Source organism: Cannabis sativa, chromosome 8, assembly GCF_029168945.1.
Source record: "Cannabis sativa cultivar Pink pepper isolate KNU-18-1 chromosome 8, ASM2916894v1, whole genome shotgun sequence".
Classification (NCBI taxonomy): Eukaryota; Viridiplantae; Streptophyta; class Magnoliopsida; order Rosales; family Cannabaceae; genus Cannabis; species Cannabis sativa.
Genome location: NC_083608.1, coordinates 29,089,207 through 29,099,629, shown reverse-complemented (window position 1 = coordinate 29,099,629; position 10,423 = coordinate 29,089,207).

Here is a 10,423-nt window from a genome sequence, read left to right as displayed (position 1 = left end):
AAGATGGTGTTTGAATATATTTTACTAGGCTCTAGATTTACTAACAAGTATGTTTCATTAACATCCTAATATAAATTTCTAAAACAATGAAATTAAACACATATAAAGTTTTAGAAAACCATACATTGGGTGCAGCGGAATAATATGTCTCCTTCCACTCAGATCTCTAACCCTTGTATCCTCTCTATCGTAGGGTATCACCAAGATCTGAGCCCGAATGTCCTTCTCTTCAATCTGGATTCTTCACAATCTTCCACACTATGATTCAGATACCACTTGATGTCTGTGGGAACTCACTCTATCACTCAAGGGTTCGAAAATTTGAAGAAGAAAAGAGAGGGGTATAGGTTCGGCTATCACTATAGAGTAGGAGGCTCAATTTTATCTGAAGACAAGAAATTTCATTCACATCATCTGTTAAGTGTGAGGCATCACTATCTATTTATAGGTAACCACTAGGTTTAGGTTAGGAATTATTAAGCATTAAAATAATAAAAATATTAAGTGAAAAAACCTCATAATCCAATTCTAACAATTTAAATGCCAAAACTAATTATTTAATAATTAAAATTAATTATCAAATAAAATTGTCATTTAATATATTTATTAATTAGACATAACAAAGTCTTCAAATTAATAAATAAAACCTAGAATCTCTTTTCTTCACATTTAGCCCTTGCTTAGTGAAAATTCATAAACTAGACATAGTCTAATTTTATAATTATAATTGATTAATTAAAATCAATTATCTGAGTCTTACAAGCAGTATGGTGTCAACTAGTATGGGGACCATGGGCCTATACAACTGAGCTTCCAATAGGCTGAACTAGAATTTACCAAGTAAATTCCCTAACTTATTAATTCCTTATTGCATCCACTTATAGAACTTGGAATTGCACTCTCAGTCATATAGGATGCTCTATATGTTCCACCATATAGATACGCTATCAACATTTAACCATCGTTATAATCTCAATAATCAAAGATCCTCTATAGATGATTTACACCGAGTAGGAATAAATTTACTGTTTCACTCCTCAATATATTTTATCCTTAAAACACTTACCTTCCTGTAAAGGATATTTTAGTGAAATATAATCACTGAAATAAGAGCTCTTCCATTTACCTCTATTAAGCCAAGCTCGAAGGAAATCATCTTTTCACTTCTAAATACCTATAGAAGCTATAGATTCCATATCTATGTTTAGCGCTCCCACTCAATCATGCTATCATGTTCCCAAAAGGTACGTATCACCCTGACCAGAAAGTAGGTTTAACTAACAAATCAAAGAACATGAATAGCACTCCTGAGATTGAACCTAATCATATCAGGATTAAGATCTTTTGATCTAAGATCAACTAGTGATATTGACTTAGAAAGATACAACGGTAAGATTATAATATCTTAACCAAGATTAATATTAGTCCAGTCCAATGTATACTCCATACATTTGAAACTAGTATACTTTGCCAATGTTCTGGAAAGAACATAACACTTATTCAAAGTGTAAGTACACTTCATCGCTAATTATTACATCAGTGTAAATCCAATGCACTGATGAAACATGGACTTTGTCTTTTGAAGCATATAATCACAATCACATTCCACTGTGTTGACATCACTGTAACTGTAAATGACTATATGTTCTGAACTTAGCAGATTTTGTATATATTAAACCATAAACATGAAAACTACATGTAAACATAAATGACTTCTAATCTTTCATTGATAAGAAATCAGATTAGATTGAAATGGGTTTCATTTAGGGCATAAAATCCCAACAAACTCCCACTTGCACTAACATAAAACAAGTTGTGCATTTCAATCTATCTATTGTCTTGATTTTCAGATCAAGTGTAATATATTTGACTCAACCCAAATTTTTGGAACTGTGTTCATAAAACATTATGCAACATTATTTGCTATATGGATTACTTATCAAGGGATACTGAATTCCTTACTGTTTATTAAGTAAATCTAAATAAACAGAAGACATATCTCTCATTCTTTTTAAAGAATAAAATAGTGATAACACAGTGTAGAATTTTCTTCAGTTGAATAACTTTCTGGTAATTTCGAATTTACAAAGTTATATATCTTCACTCATGGAGCTTGAATTATTATAAATGAGTTTTAACACTCTTTTAGAATAACTCATCCACCCCAAGAGTAACCATCATCTCGGATTCTTTATGAGTTGGTGTAGATATAAGGATTTATAATATATACATCTCTAGTACATCAAACATATAGGTCACTTTCATAAATATTTCTTGATTGTCCCTTAATGTTCCTTGTTTGATTACATCTCTGATAGCTCCCACTCAACAGTAGGAGTCTGGTTAAATTCATACATAGAAGTACATTTAACCTCTTACTATTGTTTTGAGGCATATCTAGTTGTGACATATTATTTTTAGTCTTAAACAGTAAGTTCCTTTTAGACTAAGTCATCAACATAGCAATCTAGTATTTTAACTTGAGTGTTAAATACTTGCTTGAGATTAAAGTAATCAATAGAGATACCATAAAACATTTCATGAGAATTAAGAATTTTCGCCTAAGTCACTCGAATAGACTATACAAGAATTCTACGATCTTATTCTCATAATTCTGACAAGCTATTTCTATCCATATAAATGGTTAGATTTACTTTCTCAGTAGTGTTCTAAAGTTCCTATCACAAGTGTCAACCAAATAAAGATGGGTTAAGAATTTTAAAATTCTCCCACTCAAATAAGGTAGTGTGATACAATGTCAAAGAACTTTATTAATATCAATTTCTATTACAACAATAATATATTAATTGGAACATAAATCAAGATCAAGAATATATTCTGAAAATTTGCTAATTCATCACATTTACATCCATGTTTAAAAATATGTGTGACAAAGAGTACTGTGGTGTATTGAATATAGTCTAGAGTTCAAAATGAACTTCATAATTCAATAGTATAGTCCACCCCTAAGTATGTAGAGATTATGATCCACCCTTAAGGGATATAGAGATCATGGTACATCTCTTAGTGATATAGAGATCATGTGGAGTTATAAATATAATCCAGAGTTCAATAGATATAAAAGATCGTTGAACTGCATATTATTCTTAACTTTTCCACCCCTATCAGATCAAAGGATCTTTTTATTAAACAAATTCTTAATAATTGTTTTAGATTAACAATTATTCATAAACATGGAATTTAAATTCTGAGTGTTTATGTAGTATAACTCTTTGCAAAGTTGAATATACTATAGAATTTGTATCAATCATAAAATACATACACATATAAACTTTAAAACATATAAATATAATTGGTACTAGCATACACAAGATAAAGTAAATGAAGCTCAATTCATAAATGTAATTCATTTTTCAAAATAGAAAACTTTATTATAAAATTCTCCAAAATAAAAGGAATTGTTTGCAACAATATGAAAAATATGGAATAAAAATCCCATACTAATAATTGAAATCCAAATTATTCTTAAACTGAAACAATTAATTCAAAAATAATAAAAGAAGATTTCGAGCTTCATCTTCATCTTGGACTATCTCCACCCATCTGTCCAACCATCTGATTCAACTCGCTAAGATAGCATCTGAGTTTAAGCAGCTGGAGCTAAAATAAGAAGTTAAACAAACAAACATGGTTAGTAGGTCCAAAATTAATAATCGAAGTGGATAATAATTCTCTAAAACACATGAGTTTATAGAAAAAGAAATACCTTGTTTCTTTGCTAGAAATTTAGGGCATTGGGGTTTCTAGTGGCCATTTTCATTGCAATAGAAGCATTTTCCTTTTGGTATATCACCAGTAGTAGAAGCCTTTTTCTTTTTAACTGTTTTCACAGCTTCAACAGGCTTCTTGCTATTCTTCCACTTCTTCTTGTTCTTGGGTTTGGAAGTAGAGGCAAAGTTTGGCTCAGCCTTAGCCGCCCCATTAGCATTCCCATAATTATCAGCTTTAGATCCCTTTTTCTATTGTCCTCCAATTAAATTTTCAAATGTCTGAAGGTCGTTAACCAACTCGTGAAAGTCTTGTTCCTTCTTATTCATGACATAATTTGAAGTGTAAGGCAGAAAGGCTGGAGTCAGACTATTCAAGATTAGACTCACTTGAGTTGTCTGATCCATAACAACTCCATGATTCTTAGCTTCCTAGAAATAACTTGGCAGTTGGAGAAGGTGATCACGCACGTTCTGATGAGGATTCATCCGTGCATTGATGAAATTCCTTGTCGCTTCAAAGCGAGATTGGATTGATGCCATCTCGAATATAGTTCAGTAAACTGGTTCATGATTTCTGCAACCGTGTTAGTGTTTGCAAATCTTGTTTTCAAGGTGTCAACCAAGATGGAAAGCATGAAGTATCGAGCTTTGTTGTTGGCATTCTGCCAACGCTCGTACTTCTCCTTTACAACTTTGGTTGCATTATCACCCGGCTGCTCATGAGACGGTTCTGTTAACACAAACAGGGCATTTTCAGCAATGAGAGAAATGTTAATGTTCTCTCTCCATTTGGGAAAGTTAGATCCATTCAGTTTATTATCAGTCAACAGTGACACCATGGGGTTGGCATTGTCATGTTGGATACTACAAATAACAATAAATAGAAATCAAGTAAGGTTCAACACAAAATTTCATTCAAAAATTATTAGCGCATAGCAAGTAGGAATGACAAGCGAAAATACTAAAACATACAATCCTAAATAATTTCCAAGGTTTTCAACAAACTGATATCAGTGTCCCGTTTAGGCGAGAGTCAAAGCTACCATCCATTGAAAAGAGTTGTCATCTCATCCAAAATGACAAACATTCTAGCAACCTTTTATTCGATCAAGATGAGAATCCATCGTTGTCCCATTTAGGCGAGAGTCAAGGCTATTTTAACTTATGAGCTTCTACCATTGTTTCATACTTTTGCAAGCCTTACTAATAGTCGCTACCATTAGGGTGATCCATACTAAAAATAAAATTCTTACAAATAGTAGTTATCTTTCAAGATTCTACGACGTTAAATTGATAATGAACGTTCCTCCATTAGGGACGATTACTCACTAAAACAATAATTATGTAGAACCAACAAAGGAGATCGAATACCCTAATAATAATAAAGCTCATTATTTAAAATATATTTTCTTTTAATATTTATTTCAATCTATGTATTTTAAATATATATTTATTTAATTAAAATTTTAAATTTAGAATAAAATTCTAAATATAAATTCTAATTTAATATTTATAAAATTATACTTAGATGGATATGAAAATAAAATGAATTATTTCCATCTTAGTAATAATTTTTCAATAAATATTTAGAAAATTATTCAATTTAAAGTTGTATCAAAATTAATTAAATTAATTTACAACTCAAATTTAATTTTCTATAAATATATATTGCATTTCGAAAAATTAAAGTATATAAGAATATAATTTTCGAAAATGCTCTAAAATAAAATAAAAATAAATCGTGAAAAATTATTCTAATTTTATGTTGGTCCAAAATTAATTAATAAAAATTAATTTTCAACTAAAATATAATTTTCCTATTTATTTAAATATAAAGAAAAATTCTAATATTTAAGCATCATGATGATAATTAACTTAAATATTAATTTTTCTATTTAATTAAAAATATTACTAGAAAAATACTTCAAGCAAAACAAATAACATCCATCTAGACTTTCATTGACTAATTAATTTATTTTCTAATTATAATATATTTTAGTTCATTTATTTTTATTTAATCATTAAATGAAAAAATCATTGATTTAAGTTGATCCAAAATTAATTAAAATAAATAATTAACTTTCAACTTTAATCTATTTTTTAAAAAAAAAAATTCAAAATTTCTTGCATCATAAATGTAATTTCGACAATAATGATTAACAAAATAAAATAAAATATAGTTTTGAAAATTATTCAAATTTAAGTTGTTAAAAAAATCTCCAACTTAAAATAATTTTCTATTTAATTAAATTTCATAAAAATAATAATATTTAAGTATGATGATGAAAATCAACTTAAATATTTAATCTTCAATTTAATTAAATGTATTAAATACAAGAATTAAATAATTAAGTATAAAAGAAACTTAATTGTTAATTCTAATTTAATACTAGGAAAATATTTTTAAATTAAGTTGATCCAAAATTAATTAAAATAAATAATTAATTTTCAACTTAAAATATTTTTCTAATTCAATATTAAACAAAATAACTAGTACTAGAAATAACTATCTAGAATATATTTCAATTAACTAAGTGTTTTTCTAAAATTAACTTTAAAATACTAAATGAAAAATAAATTTCATATATTTTAAAAGTTAATTATGTTGCTAATTCAATTTTAAATTAGGTTAGACTAATATAATTAACCTAATACAATTATTTAAATAAGGTAAATGGGCCTTCACAATTGGGGTGGTTCATGTGAGGGAGGGCCGGGTTCAGTATGTCGTACCCACTGCTATTGGCCCCCTAACTCTCACACAAGGCCTAAAGGAGATGAATTTAACCATTAAATAAATAATTGTTATTAATTGAATAAGACCAATTCTTATTTTCCCTAAATAAAATTACCTAAGTAAAATTTTATTTTAACAACCTAGTCCATTTACTTAGTAAAACTTAAATGGGATTCCTATATGCATCTAAGCCCAATAGCAAACATACAGGCTCACACAGGTCAAATGATTTGGATGGGCCCTATCATGTTACTAGGTTTACACAGATGAAAGAAATTGTAAAATTTACCTGTTACAAATTATTTATAAGATCTATTGACAATTGGACTATGATTAAAATCCGATCATTGGATCTGTCAACAAGTTAATCATAGCAATTTAGATCAAATAAATAATAGGTTTGCAAAAAATATCTTGAATTTTAAATTTAGATATTCCTAATGTTATATTCTTAGTCTTATAATTTAATAAATTTAAATTTTCAAAATAAACTATTTGAAAAATAAGATATTTTTATATGGTTATAATATTTTCAATTTTATTAAAAATAATAAAATAAAATAAGTTTGGAAAAATTTATGGTTAAAATTTCTATTCAAACCTAAACTAACAAATTTTTCAAATTTCATGTTATTTTTGCGAATATAATTTTAATAAAAAAAATGTCTATTAAGATAAAATGTTGAAACTAACATATTCCTAATCTTATAATTTTAATTAATAAAATAAATTTTAAAAATTACAAATTTGAAAAAAAAAATGATATGGTTAGCAAACTTTGAAATTTGAACAAGATTATTTTTAAAGATAATATTTTAATATCAAAGTAAGATCATTCAAATTTAATATAAAATATGTAATATCTGATCTTATAATTAAAATAAAATAATTTAAAATTTCAAAATTAACCATAAGGCTCTTTTTGTGAGAAATCAAATTTTCAAAAGCCAAAGCCTACTAATATCTAAAACTAATTTTAATTAACTAAAAAAAATTAATTTTATTCTGGAAATTAGATTTTTAATTGAAAATTCAGATTCTACACAAAATTCTACCAAAAATTGGCTTTTGTTTCAATGAAAAACAATTTTTGAATCAAAAGATATGAAGAAAACAAGTATGCACTGCGCGCGCGGAAAAGGGAGAGTTGGCCGAGATAGAGGCTGCAAGCAGCCTCATTTGACTGAGGGACATGGGCGTGAGCAGCCATTCAGACAAGCGCTGTGTCAAAGAAACCTCGGTCAGCGCCTTGTCTGAACGAGCGGCTGTCCGAGCGTCCCAAAGCCTCGTGCACGCGTGTGTGTGCATTCAAATCCTGATATTTTCGTTTAAATTCAAAACATCATAACTAATTCATAAATAATCTAAATTAGGTTCTGTAAAAGCCTAAATTTATTAATTATTCGTCTACTTTTAAGAAAAAATAATTCTAGATCGAAATAAAAAACATTTCAGTAACATACATTGTGATTTCTAAACTATCATCACATAAGCACATAAACCACATGCCATCCAAATCAATACAAATCATCGTCTTAATTCATATTTCATGAAAGTAAATCATTACCATGGCTCTGAGGCCAGTTGTTGGAATATGTTTTACCAGGATCTAGATTTACTAATAAGTATGTTTCATTAGCATCCTAATATGAATTTCTAAAACAATGAAATTAAACACATATAAAGTTTCAGAAAACTATACATTCGGTGCAGCGGAATAATATGTCTCCTTCCACTCAGATCTCTAACCCTTGTATCTTGTCTGTCGCAAATATCACCAAGATCTGAGCCGAATGTCCTTCTCTTCAATCTGGATTCTTCACAATCTTCCACATTATGATTGAGATACCACTTGATGTGTGTGGGCACTCACTCTATCACTCAAGGGTTCAAAAATTTGAAGAAGAAAAGAGAGGGGTATAGGTTCGGCTATCACTATAGAGTAGGAGGCTCAATTTTATCTGAAGACAAGAAATTTCATTCACATCATCTATTAAGTGTGAGCCATCACTATCTATTTATAGGTAACCACTAGGTTTAGGTTAGGAATTATTAGGCATTAAAATAATAAAAATATTAAGTGAACAAAACCTTATAATCCAATTCTGATCATTTAAATGTCAAAATTAATTATTTAATAATTAAAATTAATTATCAAATAAAATTATCATTTAATATATTTATTAATTAGACATAATAAAGTCTTCCAATTAATAAATAAAACCTAGAATCTTTTTTCTTCACATTTAGCCCTTGCTTAGTGAAAATTCATAAACTAGACATAGTCTAATTTTGGAATTATAATTGATTAATTAAAATCAATTATCTGAGTCTTACAAGCAGTATGGTGTCAACTAGTATGGGGACCATGGGCCTATACAACTGAGCTTCCAATAGGCTGAACTAGAATTTACCAAGTAAATTCCCTAACTTATTAATTCCTTGTTGCATCCACTCATAGAACTTGGAATTGCACTCTCAGTCATATAGAACGCTCTATATGTTCCACCATCTAGATACGCTATCAACATTTAACCATCGTTATAATCGCAATAATCAAGGATCCTCTATAGATGATTTACACTGAGTAGGAATAAATTTACCGTTTCACTCATCAATGTATTTTATCCTTAAAACACTTAGCTTCCTGTAAATGATATTTTAGTGAAATATAATCACTGAAATACGAGCTCTTCCATTTACCTTTATTAAGCCAAGCTCGAAGAAAATCATCGTTTCAGTTCTAAATACCTATAGAAGCTATATATTCCCTATCTATGTTTAGCGCTCCCACTCAATCATGCTATCATGTTCCCAAAATGTACGTATCACCCTGACCAGAAAGTAGGTTTAACTAACAAATCAAAGAACATGAATAACACTCCTGAGATTGAACCTAAGCATATCAGGATTAAGGTCTTTTGCTCTAAGATCAACTAGTGATATTGACTTAGAAAGATACAACGGTAAGATTATAATATCCAATATCGGTCCAGTCTAATGTATACTCCACACATTCAAAACTAGTATACTTTGCCAATGTTCTGGAAAGAACATAACACTTATTCAAAGTGTAAGTACACTTCATCGCTGATTATCACATCACTGTAAATCTAATGCACTGATGAAAGAGGGACTTTGTCTTTTGAAGCATATAATCACAATCACATTCCACTGTGTTGACATCACTGTAATTGTAAATGACTATATGTTCTAGACTTAACAGATTTTGTATATATTAAACCATAAACATGAAAACTACATGTAAACATAAATGACTTCTAATCATTCATTGATAACAAATCAGATTAGATTGAAATGGGTTTTATTTAGGGCATAAAATCCCAACAGATGGTTGCCACAAGATCAAGAAGTGTTGAAAGTGAAACTACTGGCCAACTCACTTGAGGCGCACCTATCACTTAAACTGGTGATGGGACAACACCTGCATCTCAGATGTTAGGTGGAGGCCTCAGAATAAGCTTCATGACTCATATCCCAAGGCCACCAAATGTAGGTACTGAAACTAGTGACCAAATTCCAACCGGGGAGCCACATGTGGAACTAGAAGAACCAAGGAGGTCGATCCTCAAGTTGAAAGCTTAGCAAACTATTGCTAGTCTACAACAACATCTGTGATTCTCTCTCGACAAGCAACATGAACAGATTCAAACCTATTTCATTGACGAGTGATGAATTATAAACAATCAACATGTTGAACAAGAGCAAGAAAGAGCAAATCTTGCTAAAAGAATCCGAGAGACCTATAAATCCAGCAATGGAAGGGCTCCTCCGGCAATTTTTTTTGCTAGAGCTGGATACAACCCTCGTCTGCCAACCCACGTAGGGATAAGCACGCAAGGGGAAACCCTCCGTGCGCTTGGTACGTCTGCCAATCCTGGTAGCCATACTGCTCAGCGTGCAGCAGGTGCAACAACCTCTACATAACAACAAT